This window comes from Haliotis asinina, chromosome 16 (genome assembly GCF_037392515.1).
Source record: "Haliotis asinina isolate JCU_RB_2024 chromosome 16, JCU_Hal_asi_v2, whole genome shotgun sequence".
Lineage (NCBI taxonomy): Eukaryota > Metazoa > Mollusca > Gastropoda > Lepetellida > Haliotidae > Haliotis > Haliotis asinina.
In genome coordinates this window covers 8597854-8614166 of record NC_090295.1, presented here as the reverse complement: position 1 = coordinate 8614166, position 16313 = coordinate 8597854, and the positions used below count along the sequence as shown (strand labels likewise).

The following is a 16313-nucleotide window of genomic DNA, read 5'->3' as shown; positions in this document are numbered from 1 at the left end:
AGGCCCTTTATTCACCAAATGATACAGATTGTTTTTTTAAACTCCGTCTGTATTATAAAAAATAGTTTCAATAGTACAAGATTCAATATCGATCACAGGTGGGGTAGCCTAGTGATTAAAGCGTTCGCTCGTCACGCCGAAGACCCGGGGTTCGAATCCCCACATGGGTGAAATGTGTGAAGCCCATTTCTGGTTCCCCCCTCCATGATCATACTGGATTATTTCTAAAAGCGGCATAAATCTAAATTCAATCAATACTAATCAATACCGTTATAAATAGATTGATTATATCTGAATATTCAGCATACAGTGGATGGCAACTTGGAATGGACATCCTGTCTTTCTTTAGTTTATAAATATGATAACTTGATAAAAATCATGCCTTCTCATGGCGCTTTGTGATTTCTTGAGAATGTTTTAGGGTGGACATTTTCAGTTTTATGAAGAACACAACCAGCTGTCTAGCTCTGAGCAACTACCATTGCCCATTTCAAGTCACCTACAGACACGAATCAACTGGTTGTGTGTTCGAATCTTTGATTCGAAACGGTTACTATCCTTAAGACATGAAACCATTGCCGTGGGAGGGGGGTGGGGGTATATTTCTAAATGTCTCCTTCGGTTTGATCGATCGGCCTTTCCTTTACATGAAGTACGAAGCATCTATAACTGAACTATAGGGGAGTTCAACCAATATCTGCAATGTACTATCCATGATGCTCTACATGAAATGTTTGTATTTGATTCCTGGGATATATTGAATGAAAAAAAGGAATTCAAATTTCAGAAGTTTACATGCGTTGTAAAACAAATGTATCGACCAGATTGTTCTCAAATAAAAGAAATACGGCGCCGAGAAGAAAGATCTTTTTGACAGAAAACAATAAAATTCATGTTGTTAGCGTAAATATCTGAACCATTCACAACGTATACATATCGTTCCCAATCACAACCCAAGATTTGGACACGCGATACACAGAAACCAATACAGTAGAGAGAATTTTTACAAGGTTTAGGGTTTAGGGAGGAAGTATCTACTCGCGGTAAACCTAATTCGACACATGGAATTCTGATTATACTGAAGCCACATTGGTGAAATAAACGGAACACGTCAATTCCTGAAGGAGCTTAATGGAGCTGTGTTACCATGTGCACCGCGCTCTAACACAACCTTTTCATCATCTCTTAACACCCACTTCCAACAATCACATTCCGCTGAGGAAAGTAGTTCGTTGTTTGCTCTGTGTAATCAAATCTCTTTCTGGGGGCACGCAAAAAGATGAGGGCCACTTTTTTAAAGAAACACGTATATTAAAATAGGGAGGAATTCTAGAAGGAGGTTTTATGAGTGATAATTTGATCATGAACAGCGTGGGCTCGAGGTGCATCGACAATCGGCATTGCACTATTAATGCTAACGCAGAGGTAGGAGCTTAACGCTTTCGTCTGTAATAAAATAGCTATGGTATTGTCGTCTTCCTAGTATTGATATGAATGTGGTGCTACTTGGTAAAAGGATTTATTGTGCTGAGAATTACGCCTTATGCTACATGCATCGCCTCCATGCATTAAGGTGATCACGCAGTGAGGGTGGGTAGAACGGTTGCAAGGGGAAAGGGCCGTCATTTTCCGGCTAACATGACGTAACTGGGCAAGTAGTTGCATCGTTCTGGCATGCATCGTTAGCACTGGCATAATGTACGACAGTGTAGAGTCAGTGGTGGACCAGTGATTGTTTTCCGTCAGTAGCCCGTTACAGGCAACTAACTGTACTAGGACGTATACGGCCGGTTACTGTATATACCGTATACACCGGCCCTGTACTGGCCGAGTGTAGACAGTGCACTTCCTGTCTGATGAATTGTGGGAGATTATCTCATAACCATGTCATCTGTTCAAGAGACGCTGGCAAAAGGTAGAGTGTGACATTTCGGAACTTTTTCCAAATTTCTGAATGTAAATTGACTTAATGTGGCACTGACAAGTAACAGTATTTGTTGAGAAGCACCCATAAAGACCATATTTTCAAGTAAGGTTATGTGTTGAGCTAAACTCTGAACAATAACATGCAGCGTGAATTTCGTTGGGTCATTTAAAACATTCAGTATGCGTCATGTTGTCATATCATGGAAAACCTGTTGACATGTCTTATTTAAGAACATAAATTCAATAAGTGGCCTAGTTCATAGTATTGTTTGATAACCGTGTCATACTGAACAAACCATCAAATGGTTTAATAGAAAATGAAACTTTGAAAATTCTTTTAAAAACGACTTTATCAGGTGAATTGAATTCTGAAACTTGTGTTGTACAAGGTCATCCAAAGGATAGTGAAAGAATAAGGCATAATGTTTTCATTTTAATTTATGAAACTCATATGGATAGACTTGTGTTTTCCACTTACGACAAGCATGAGTTGCTGAAGGCCAATGCTAACCCGGATCTTTACCAAGAGCCTCTTCATAACGCGTGTCAACCACGTCATCGCCAGATCTCGTTATTCGCCTCTAATCACATGGCAGAACTTGTCACACTTGGCATTATAACTGCCGCGGTAGGAAGCTTGACTTTGTCCTCTTGAGGCTACTGTACATGGACACACATTTACATGTGACAATTAGCCGTCTGTTTCTGAAAAATAATCCCATGTAACCGATTCTGCTTACGCAAAATAGCGAAAACAGAAACCTGTCACGCCGTAACTTTGACGCTCAAGTGTACAGAGACTGAATTTGCAGTTGTGGATCTTAGAGAATGAGAACGATGTTTTAGCTCTTTGATAACATGATTCTGTTTAGACTGTAAACGTCATCAAATACAGAAACTACATAGAAGTAACTGGGGAATCTATGACAAAACCTCACGAAATGGTGAAGGCAGGTTCATCAACAACTGTGGCACCACGACAGGGGAATTCTTGCTAGTCGCTCTCAGAACACTGAGCTCTTATCACCAAGGGTACAGAAATCCTTTCAGATCAGTATTTGGATTTGGGTGGAACATTCGAGATTACAAACATCCGCGTCCTGTGCAATTAATACAACCCTGGAGATATTTACAAAAGATAGGCTTGTGTTAAAGAATTTTGTTTGCATATTTCATTTAATTTCAGCCACTCTAAAATCAAATGTTTGCTCATTATGTTACATATTGTTTTAGAGAAGCAGTATTGACACTTGGTGGCATGGATGTTGATTTTCACTACAATGATTTGTGCGAGAGGAAACTATTTCACTGATAGAGCCATAATGAGAGATTACCTAATAGAACTGGTGTCACCTACAGTGGCCTTTTCAGTATTGTGGATTCTACCTTACTACTCAAAAGAACTTTTGGAAAACAGGTTTCTTCATGTTATAGTAGTTAACTCACACACTGAACTAGACTCACACACTGATCCCCAGTTACTTGGTGACTCATTCACCCACCCGTCTATCTTCTCATTCACCACCCAGCCCCCAACCCCAGCCAGTCACTCACTCACCCATCCACCAATCCACCAAGTCACTCATCTAACCAGTCACCCACCCACCAACCAATCCACCCAATCACTCATCTAACCAGTCCCTCATACACCCACCAATCCACCCTGTCACTCATTTAACCAGTCACTCGCCCACCCATCTGTCTATCCACTCACCCACGCATCCACCCACCCACCTATGATGTTCTGAAGCTTTCCTGAAAAGGCTGCTTTCTACTGTTTTTATCTTTGTCATGACCAATGCTCCTGGCCTAACTGAGCCACCCAGAAAGTCAGTCAGACACCCACTCGCTCGGTGTGCTATGGTCCAGGGTCCCGTTCCACAAAGTGATCGTAGCACTACAACAGTCGTAAGTCTATGTTAAAGTATGGGAGTTACGATCATTTTAACGCTACAACAGTCGTAAGTGTATGTTAATGTATGGGAGTTACGATCATCTTAGCACAACTGTCGTAAGTGTATGTTTAAGTATGGGAGTTACGATCATCTTAGCACAACAGTCGTAAGTCTATGTTAAAGTATTGGAGTTACGATCATCTTAGCACAACAGTCGTAAGTGTATGTTAATGTATGGGAGTTACGATCATCTTAGCACAACAGTCGTAAGTGTATGTTAATGTATGGGAGTTACGATCATCTTAGCACAACAGTCGTAAGTCTATGTTAAAGTATGGGAGTTACGATCATTTTATCGCTACAACAGTCGTAAGTGTATGTTAATGTATGGGAGTTACGATCATCTTAGCGCCACGTCCGTTTCGTGGAACGGTCTAATCATGAATCCCCACAGGAGTGAAAAGCATTCCGAAAAGAAAAACGAAATAAAATCAAATATTTCAGAGTTTTTGTGCACTTCCGGAAATATTCACGACAGAGACTACACATCTGCATCCGCCCATTTGTTTCATCAAGCTCTGATACGAAACGCGAGCTGCCATTTCTTTCCCCTGCACATTGTAAACCCTGTTTCGCTCGTGTGGCAACGGAGCCATCTGTAAATCGTCCTGAAAGTATAAAGATAGGATCTCCCTAGAGATGTGTGCGAGTGAAGTGAAAGTCGTTTGCTTTAGATTTAGGAACTTAGTTTTCGGTGGGCGTTTAGGAAATATACGCTCCCAGACTTTGAACCACTGGAACTACTGCTGACAAAAAGCTATGCCTTTATGACTTTTTCGAGAGGAAACCAGCTCCGGGATAAGGTTTTCCCATTAGCAATTAACGTGCTTGGCAGACGCGGTACGTGAAATTGGGACAAGTTGTGTCCTCGAAGAACGAAGGTAAACATTGTTGGATGACTTCGGTATATATCTGATTAAACGTATTGTGACTACCCAAAGAACACGTCATCCATAGTGTTAGTGATTATTTAGTCAGTAAAATTTGGCAAGTCATGTATGCCTTTTGTTATGTCCAATGCTGATGGTGGGAACTGATAGGATCTATATTAATCATGATGTTTCTTTTCTCACGCTGGGGTCCCTTGAGAGGATGAGTCGTCATCACTTCCGGTGCACAGAACGACCTTCACCTTCATGACACTAAAGGACATGGGAAGATCTCTGTGTGAGAAAGTTCTACGTTGGCTTGTACGTTGTTACTACAGCGAGAATCTCCGTTTACTAAAACAACAAAAACTTCAATGAGGTTCCGAGTCAGTGAAAATACGGCCACGCAAATGTCAGCGTGCCCTTGAAGCGTGTCCGGTTGTTTTTACATTATATTTGTTCAAAGTAGTTTTAAATAATTTACACGCTTTATCTACGGAAACCTAAACGCCCACTTTTCAAGCAAAAACTTATCGCCGATGTTGCAATTCCAGTGACAATTAGGCCATCTATGTAAGCTTGGGAAAAGAAACGATTTAACTGAAAAGGTTTTCGGTATGTCGTGACATTTTTTGCTGTAACCAATGCATACAGCCTGATAGAGATCTTGGATGTGTAGGACCACACGAGCGACATGCTAAAGCGCCCGGCTGGTGATCCAGCGAGGTTGAGGTGTCGGGACTTTGTGTGCAGATTCTTTCCATGTTGTCACAACCCTCAGTGTACCGTACACAACCCTCTGCACTTAAAAGAACCCACGAATCCGCTGGGATATGACCAGATGGATGGTGACCACATGAATACGTGCAAACAGCTAGTTGAGGGTACAGCAACATGCGGTACACATGGACGGAGTACTGTGACTATGTGCCCCAGTCCACCCGACTGTGAATAGGTACCTCGATAGTATGAGAGAGCTACAAATAAATCGGTGCGCCTGACATCCAGTGATAGAGGGAAATATATGTTAGCGCCTTGAGCAAGCACCAGTTGCCTGGATATGTGATCAATATCATATAAATGTCCTATAACTTAACATAACGTTCTGTTGTTCATACATTTACATAAACACATGCTAGTGCTTGACAGGTGTCCTTCCTAACCGTATCCCCAATCTACTGGTATCCTGTCTTACTGTGTCCAAACTAGTGAGGTGTCCTGTCTATCTGTGTCCATACAAGCAGAGCGTTTTTGATGCAGTCTTCTAGATCACATCAACCCCGGCAACCATAAAGCGGGGGCACTTATTGTTGCCCGGACTGGCAATCATCATAAAGGAGACAAGCGGATAAATGGCGGGAGTCATCTAACAGAACAGATATCTATGTTAAACTGGGGGATGGTGACTCAGTGGGTTAGCATCTGTGCCTTCACACACACACACACACACACACACACACACACACACACACACACACACACACACACACACACACACACACACACACACACACACACACACACACACACTTTCTATCAAATACACACTTTATTTTTCTCTCTCTCTATCTATCTATCTATCTATCTATCTCTCTCTCTCTCTCTCGCATGCATATATACACTCACACACAGCCTGTCTCTCTCTCACACACTCTCAGTCTCGTACACACCCACACCCACACCCACCATATCTCTCTCCCACACTCTGTCTGTCTCTGTCTCTATTTCGTACACACGCCTCACACACTCTCTTGTCACACACTCTGTCCTCACTCCCCTCTCTATCTCTATCCCTCTCTTTTTTCGCTCTCTCTCTCTCTCTCTCTCTCTCTATATATATATATATATATAATATCACACACACACACACCAACACACACACACCCCAACACACACACACACACACACACACACACACACACACACACACACACACACACACACACCACCACCACCACCACCAGTGAATGAACATGAGATTCAGAGTGCACAAGGGCGCATGTCACCAGGCGTGACTGTTTGCCATGACCCGTTTAACTAAACTCATTACGTGTGAAATGAGATATTTAATAAACACATAATTGCTTTTAAATAATTTCCCAGTTTCCTGCCAAAAGTAGTTCGGCAGACCACGTTGGGAAAAAATCATTTCATGTATTTTTATTGACTTGAGAATTAAACCACAGACTTTTCTCAACGACATTCATCACAACTATATCCCATCCAAGATCCAATCATTTCGATCACAGCATCATGAACAGAGATACAAGTGTCAGCTTTATTTGTGTTTGACACGACATGGCAGTTGAACTAAGTGCAGATTTATAGTAACGGCCGAAATAATAGTCGGGCAATTAGGACTGCTCTTTGTCAGATGCGACCGAAAGACATCACAAGAACGAGGCGTGTTTCGTATCAAAACGACCCTATTACCGAATACTGTAGGAACTTTCTTTAACGAACACCAGCAACCATCCAATCAGGATATGCGACGAAATCCATTTCAGTGCCATTATGGCAGTGATGCTCAGTTATGTATTTATGCACCAGCACATATCTGCAATCTTTAAATCAATAAGTTCATGATTGATCATATTTCGAGTTATGACACCCAATCTCCCTTGACCGCATGTGTTCATGCGTCAGCATTTGTCAGAGGCGTATCAATACAGTAGGCCTTGTGGTTCACTGGTAGTGATGACAGCTAATTCTAGATTGAGTAAGTGAGTGAGTTGGGGTTTACTCCGCGAAAGTTATATTCCATCAATTCTGGCCAAAGTGGACAGAAATAGCCCCCAGAGATTGCACCAATACAAAAATTCGATTCCGAATATTCGTCGTACCTCGTTATAACCATCAGGGTTCCCCATCGTCCTGGACAGATTTTGAAAAACAACCCCAAACCAAAAACCAAAACAAAATAAAATCGTAAACATTTTGAAATGTGTATTGACTGACACACAAGCTACAAACATCTCGTAGCTGTTGCTGAAACACCGCAGATATCGTGCTCATTAGCGACACTTTCAGTGCTTCACAGCCCAGACAGAAATATTTTATTAAAGTGTCACGTGATAAATCACAGGTAAAACAGGATTGCAGCTGCTTAGGTAGAATATATCAACCATAAATTGGCTTACGAGGCACTACCAAACAGACTAGAAAAGAGTGTACAATGCACAGCCTGGACGGCTTCATTGTGTTCATGGCATACATAAAAAGTATATAGGTAAAACATATTAAGAATGCAACTACCTACCGTTAATAGTACCAGCAAAAACTTTAAGAATCCTGATTTTAGCAGTATGCATTACCATAATTAATTTCAAATAATCACTGTCATCTGGACTGAATGTAAATCCATTCATAAAATTACTTTTAAGACCATGGTAAATGGCACAGTTTAAAAGAAAATGAACTTCAGACTCTACGGAATCACAAAATTGGGCATAATCTTTGATTTATTGGTGTGAGGGGTTTGCTATACGTTTCAGTATTAAGAGATAAGATACCACCACGAAATCTACTTAGATTACTTCGACTATGTCTAGACATAATATATCTTATATACAGTTCTGGTCTACAATCTCTGTCAAACAACCTGTAAGTGCGTAACTTACATTACCGTCTGCCTTGCCTGCTCAGAAACCCACCTTTCCTCATCTAATCTACCTAAACGTTTTTTAATGACTGGTATTTTGGAACTGATACTGTTTGCGATGTCGATGTTTTATGTCGATGTTTACGGTTTAATAGCATGGCCCTAAACGGACGATAGCATGGCGACAGCAAATCTTGTCACTGTGTTCCCGCTGATGCGGCCTTGTTGATGCTGGTGACGTCACTGTGAACATCCGGTTGCGCAGATGAAGAAAGTCACCCTCGGCCTTCCATTTGTGGGAATGTCAGATATCTGATGAATCTGGATGGCGGGTGCCGTTATGATGGTCTGTCTCGTCTCACTTGACAGTCACAAGCAAAACACCTCTCAAAATGCATGCTTTCAAAATTCTCTGTGTACTTTCTATTGTAAGTCTGTATTTATGAATACGCACTGGACGTAGAAATCGAAGGATCATAATCTGGAACTCACATCATTGAATCCTGGCACTTAAGGGGACATAACTGCATAGTGACCACAATGCCACCGGTGGATCTCGCTGATCTTCACACCTAATGGAGATCCACAGCATTGCAGCAGTCCTCAAGCAATTGTATATCCTGCTCCTCATGGATTGTAAATTATCTGGCTGATCTGGTGTTTATTACACTATGTGCCCTGTCTGTCTGTGTCCATACTAGCGGAGTGTTCCGTCTAAGTGTGCCCGTACTAGTCAGGCGTCCTGTCTGTCTGTGTCCATACTAGCGGAGTGTTCCGTCGAAGTATTGCCAAACTAGTCAGGCGTCCTGTCTATCTGTGTCCACACTAGCGGAGTGTTCCGTCTAAGTGTGCCCGTACTAGTCAGGCGTCCTGTCTATCTGTGTCCACACTAGCGGAGTGTTCCGTCTAAGTGTGCCCGTACTACTCAGGCGTCCTGTCTGTCTGTGTCCATACTAGCGGAGTGTTCCGTCTAAGTGTGCCCGTACTAGTCAGGCGTCCTGTCTATCTGTGTCCATACTAGCGGAGTGTTCCGTCGAAGTGTGCCCGTACTAGTCAGGCGTCCTGTCTATCTGTGTCCATACTAGCGGAGTGTTCCATCTAAGTGTGCCCGTACTAGTCAGGCGTCCTGTCTATCTGTGTCCACAATAGCGGAGTCCACTAGCGGTGACACTATACTCTGTCTCGCTGTCTCTCCATTTCGTACACACATCGCATACACTCTCTTTGTCACACACTCTCTCCTCTCTCCCTTCGATCTAGTGTATACTATGCTGCATATATAGAGGGTACATCCTCATCCACCTACTGGCCTTCAGTGTAATAAATTTAATAATAAATAAAAATAATAATCTTCAAACGCGTATACTTTCCAAACACCAAGTGATTGCTGGTGGCGCTTAATCAGAATCAGATTCATATTATCCTTGATACCCGAGGCTGCCTGTTAGGCGCTAAAAGATTATGGTCACATGGCTGTGACCAACCTGGTACCCATATTCTGCAGGGTGAACAGAGGCAATGTTGAACAACTCACTTGCCTAAGGTGAGACCACATGTGTCACATCGTGGGGCAAGACTGACGTCCCAGAAACTCTCAAGAGTTTCAAAGGATTGTCCGAGCTCGACGTTGCTTCAACTTCAACGGATTCGTGACCTGAGCTGTGTGCACTGGACCACATGCATATGCAGAGGGTCGTTTAAGCTATGCTCAGTTCACAAAACGAGTGTCAGAATCCTTGCATTTCAAAAGCGCGAGCGTGGCTGATGAATCAGTTCTTATACAACCTATGTCAAAATAGTATGAAAAATCATTCTCGTAGAGTGAGTGTCTCTTACTTATTTTTTATTACACCTTTCAGGCTCTCCATTAAGATAATGCACTGTTCAGCTATGATATTCAAGTTGTTCACTGGTCACGAGGGGGACAAGGATTGATGTACCCTCTATGTTTGTGTTCCCTGAGCCCGAAGGGGAACATAAACAGTGAGTGAGTGAGTTCAGTTTTACGCCTTTTAACAATATTCCAGCAATATCACGACGGAAAACACCTAGAGTGGGCTTCAAACCGGAACATAAACAAACAGAGGGCACTTCAGCATAAGGACCCCATGAGAGTAATATCTCACCAAATTTTTAAAACACTTCAATGTTAATTTTGAAATGTATGAAGCATGAAGTACCAGAGTTAGGCAACAAACGAGACACCTTTGAAACGAAATACCAAACGAATCCCCATAGTTCGGCATTTCCAGTGGGTAACATAGAAAATGTACATTGAATGGTTCAGCCAATCAGAAAACGACATTTATGTCTGATCTATGATAAGACTTTATCCAGCTCAAGGAACATATACGAATAATGAGGAAATATCAACCCATGTTCCCCTCGTGACTATTGAACAACTTACAGTTGTGCCGTCATTTCGACTTACTTCATAAGAAGTCAATGACGCCTGCCCGACAAATTGATCGTCTTCCCATCAGTTAAGACAGAGATAAAGAGACTGCTTGAAACCATAGTCAGCGAGACAACATTTTCATCACCACGGTGTGGAACTGGTACCAAAGAGGAACTTTAATGGCAAACAACTGCTTCAACAGACACCCCGCGTTCTGAACGTTGGCACCAGGGCAATTCATTGTACCCCCGGGTGTTTGGTCAGTCATAGACGTCCAGTTTGTTGTCATCCTAATAGTCGCTCAGCGGACTACTTATGTCGTTAAATAGTAACTGGTGTTAAAGTGTTTATGACACGTGAATAAATTATTTGGTGACTTTTAACTCAGTGCAACTTTTGGTGCTGTATTTGCTGTCTGTGCTTTTCACTGAGTGAGTCAGTGAGCTGGATTTATGGCATTGGAAAGATTATTTCGGGATATTGATGAATTGATACTATGAAACAAATGCTGTTCGGGGAATTCTCAAGTTTTCGCTATCTCAACATATGAGAAAATTACAATCACTTCCAGTTGTAATTGTAATTTTGAGACTTTCATAAAAAATCTAAATACTGAAATATAACGTGAAAAAATTAGAATCTTTATGTGCAGAGCCTTTAATAACTGTATCATTAATTATGACCTGTCATTTTTAACAGCAACACCCTTGTACGTCCATCCACTTGACATTGTACAGGGAATGTAACATCGTGGAACTCATTGTTAATATATGGTATAAAAATGAAATAAAATAAAAAGCATAAAGTATACATGCGTAAAAAAACTGATTATGACGAAAATGCTAGAACACAAAACGTAAGATCTGTTTGATTGGCATTTTAGAGTGAGTGAGTGAGTTTAGTTTTACGTCGCACTCAGCAATATTCCAGCTATATGGCGGCGGTCTGTAAATAATCGAGTCTGGACCAGACAATCCAGTGATCAACAACATGAGCATCGATCTGCGCAATTGGGAACCGATGACATGTGTCAAGCAAGTCAGCGAGCCTGACCACCCGATCCCGTTAGTCGCCTCTTACGACAAGCATAGTCGCCTTTTATGGCAAGCATGGGTTGCTGAAGGTCTGTTCTACCCCGGGATCTTCACGGGTCATGGTATTTTAGAAGTTGATGAATGATATTAAGAAACTAATGATACTTTATGGATAACAACTTCTTTATTTTATCATCATAAAGCATCACACTTTCCTAAACGTAAGGCTAGAAATCTCATGTCGTGGCTTGGCTTTCTCCTGCTTTCTTTTTTATTTTGTTATTTTTTTCTGTTTTGTTTTATTTTATCAGGGCTCTTTGTAACAAAAGTCGAGAACGCGAGAATCTCGCATTCATAGTTTGCAAATCAGGCCACAAAAAAAGAACAACAACAACAAAAACAAACAAAAAGAAAAACAAACAAACAAACAAACAAAAAATCGCGGAGGATCACGCAAACAATCCTCCCGTTTTATGTGACGAGGTTTCCAAACCTTGTGTTTCGGGATATTTCACAAGTGGGTGACGCGGACTGGGTTCTACGCATTTACGACTGACTAAAACAGTCGCCCTGAATACTCCGTTACACGAATACAGAGGTTTCACTATATACAGGGAGGGCGAACACACCTACAACTACCCCACCTAAAGTACCGTTATATTGAAGAAGACGAGACACGCGTGGTTCAGTCGCCGCAATTCGTTGTGTAGAGTTGCGTCCCTTGGGACGTCAGGAGCATGATATTGTGCTCGAATCGCGTCTCATTTCGATAATGTTTCAATAATTTGTCAGCATCATATCCAACCAAGTGGACGACATCCCAGATCTGCATCATTTCGGGACATCCTTCCACACTGATCTGCCACAAGATGTAACGTATGTAGAGCCCTTAAAACGTATGCAGCGTTCAAAATAATCGACGGCTCAGAGGCCCAGCGCCTGTTGTTATTGTATCGGGCCGGCAGTTTCAAATATATGCTAGCCCTTTTGGCCTACAGTACATTCTCTGTCTTGCTTGTAACTGGGATCTTTCCCTTTTTTGGTTATTAACGTTCGGGATTCATCAATGATGAATTGATACGATAACGAAAGTTTCACTTCCTGGCATTTCAGCGTTTTGTGCAAAGGAATCAACACCAGTCTTTAACAAAAAAAAATGACAAAAACAAAAACAAAAACCAAAAACCAACAAAAACCAACAAATAACCAAGCAAAACAACAAAACAACAACAACAAAACAAAACTGTTTAGTCTGTCTTGTTTTCATTTAATTGATTTGTCTTTAACAAAATGAGCCTGCAGTTTTCCTACAGTACTTGCTGTTGCAGGTGACAGCATGTAAAAGTGTTGCAAGCACCAAACGAATGATACTGTACATGGGCGGTGGGGAGACCGTGTGGTTAAAACGTTATCGAACCTCTGTTCGATTCCCACATGGGTATAACGTGTGAAGCTCATTCTTAGTGCACTAGCAATAATGCTCAAGCCGATGTGAAACTCACTCACTCACTCAGCCATAGCGACTATAAACCAGACTTACTCACGGCACAAATATCCATGGATTTATTAAGAGTCAAAATTATTAATTCCACTGGTCACAATCACGCTAATTATGCAGATACCAACCAGCTCTTAAATCTGATGTCACAGTTAGCTGAAACATGCCACCATTCACAGCAGGCGACATGGAATTTGCCCACTGCTCGAAATAACCTTTCTGCTTTTGTATATCTTTCAATTAACTCAATTTATTATTCGCCTCATTAGAATACTAATTTTTAAAATAAGACTACGTCATGCAGGGAAAGGTTGGTCTTTGCCGGTCGAGTCGCGTTGGTGCTTCTCCCGAGCTATAAACTCGCTCTGCTAAGTGCAGTTTCACATGACCCACGTTGTACTGTATAATACGTGAGACCTGCATCAGAAGCCTGGACCTGCAGATGTGAGATGCAGATGAAACGGTAGATCGTAACACTGATTGTTAATTACAGACCTAACTGGTAGATATTACGCGTATCACACAGTTGTTATATCAAAGCGTATTCTCGGTGCAGCTGCATCTATGGATTTCAGTTGTAGGAAAATATTATCGTTCATGTGCGCAGTGAGTGTGTGAGTGAGTGAGAGTGGATTTACGGCTTTTAGCAATATATCAGCAATATCACAACGGGGTTAGCAGAAATGGGCTTCGCACTTTGTACCCATGTGGGAAATCGAACCCGGGTCTTCGGTGTGAGGAGCGAACGCTTTAACCACTAGGCTACTACACCGTCCCTCATACATACTTCTGAGTGTGACTGGTAACTTCACAACAGGATCATCCTAGTTTTATATTCGTGAGTCAGGGCGTTAAGTACATGAATATATAATTATGTATATACTACTGTGTTTTGTGAAATGACTTGACACACTGTACCCATGTGGGGAACCGAACTCGCGTCGTCGGCATGACGGGTGCATACTTTAATTACTAGACAGTTCAACTGCCACAATGATATTATAAACTCCTCTGTCTCCAAATGGGTTGCAATGACATGCACTTAATTTAGTAAGACCACTCTGTCCAGTTGAAGTCCCTTCTCAAAGTCTTGGGTTGCTGAAGACCAATTATACCAGTCCCTATTAAAACGTCTTTAATATGAGTACGCCTGCTGCTTGTCTAGACAGGATGTGTCCAGGCACATGCATGCGAGAAGTCGAACCAAGACGAGAGCTGAGAGGGCGAACACACCTTCAACTACTCCACCTAAAGTGCAGTTACTATGGAGAATGTTTAACCTTGAGTGGTTATTCGTTTTATCATTGACATCTGTTGCCAATATTCTTGTAACATGTCAGATTTGAAATATGTGAACTCATTCCACATAAACCGAGGTTACAGCGTTCACTAAACTTAGACCAGTTTTCGATTCCCCACATTTCTATACTACTGGAATATTGGTAATAGCGGCGTAAAACCACACTCACTCACTGACAATTGATTAAATCAGGTGTAGTCTCGAGGCCTGAAGCACAGATCAGTCTCCACTCACCTGTTCCCAAACACCTGCGAGATCACGATCACTTCACAAACACTGAACATTGGCTGGTGTTGCCAAACCCGGACATTTCTCGTTACCTACATACAACCAACTACCCCCTGTCAGAAATTCCACTAATTAGTTCATCTTTTCATCACCGAACCAGAACATTACAAAGTTCGGCCATGGAATCGTCTCAGGCCTCCCCTCTATAATCCGAACATGGGAGCATTGCCTCATTATATCGGCAGTCCCAGGAACCACGCACAGATTGGATAGCTCTGTTTCAACGAACGCTGGCTTGAGTTGGCAGAGAGTTTAAGACAAGCCGGCCTAGAGGATTGCTACATTACTGTCAAATAGCCCGTACTGCCTGATTGATTTCAGAGTTGTCTGTTTCACCGAATTCCCCCCTTACTGGTTAGGATTTAAAGTCTTGTTCATTACGAGGGCCGTGGATAGGATTTAACACGCACTAAGGTGAGTACTGTCTCAATTACGATGATTGTTACCTAATTTATGTACTTGATGTACTCTGATTTTTAGACTTTATTGACCATATTCCGTTTTGCATCTTTCTGATTGATGTTACTCCGATTCCATTGTCAACGTTTAAAACATCAGTATGAAAGTAATTATATCAATGCCTCTAAGTAGAATGATAAACGTCCACACGTGGTTTAAAATATATTTCAAATTCAGTATAAATTCATTTTTATCTCTTTTTTATTGCAAGTGTTACGTTAATATCAATGGTTTTGAATTTAAGAGTAAAATAGTAAAAAATATTCACACGCGGGTTAATTTGCAATCTGAACTTGACATAAGATCAGAGGAATAGTTTTGTACAAAGGCACCAGTCTACAACAGCACCCTGTACTATGATCCTGTACAATGGCACCCTGTACTATGATCCTGTACAATGGCACCCTGTACTATGATCCTGTACAATGGCACCCTTGTACGACATCCTTCTTTATTCGAGATAAGAATGGATCAGAACCTGTGCGCTGATTGTCGTAATTAAGTGCATATAAGAGGCACTATATGTGATTAGAACAAATTAATACACAGTCACACCATGAACCATTGGTGTCGCTGCTGTTGATGAGGGTTCAGCAATTAATGACTGTCCACGCCGTAAACTGGTGGAATCGTACCGTGAACTTTTGAATACCAGCATCGTATTATCCATGTGAATGTCATCGACGGCTAGTTGGTGTCAGAGTGGAAACTGATCGATGGTTCCATGTCCGGATCAAAGCTGCTGTTCGGTTTGTTAGTCTTCAGCGGAGTTGTCTGCAAAAACAGATTTGTCTGCAAGGGATGTAGATGTTTTATCTCTGCGAAATACAAGTAATCAATAGATCCGAAGTTACATTACTTGATTGAAAGACGCTGTGTAATGCCATTCACATTCTCAATGGAAAATCACCGTTAGTTTTGGTAGAGGAAAGTCTCAAGCGTAATAGTAGCTTGTGGTGGACAACGATTGACTCATATGCATGTA

The 16313-nt window shown here is 41.6% G+C and overlaps 1 protein-coding gene across 2 annotated transcripts in view; it reads left to right on the top strand.

The window, feature by feature from the left end:
* The window catches only part of LOC137268073 (transmembrane protein 26-like), a 91314-nt gene that overhangs the window by 570 nt on the left and 74431 nt on the right, over positions 1-16313 (top strand). The window contains exon 1 of one of the 2 annotated variants that reach the window (XM_067802576.1): positions 15115-15283. The exons of the other annotated variant lie outside the window; for it this stretch is intronic. The gene's annotated coding sequence lies outside the window, so the exon portion shown is untranslated. Of the gene's footprint in view, positions 1-15114; positions 15284-16313 lie in introns of those variants that run through there. 2 annotated transcript variants of the gene reach the window in all.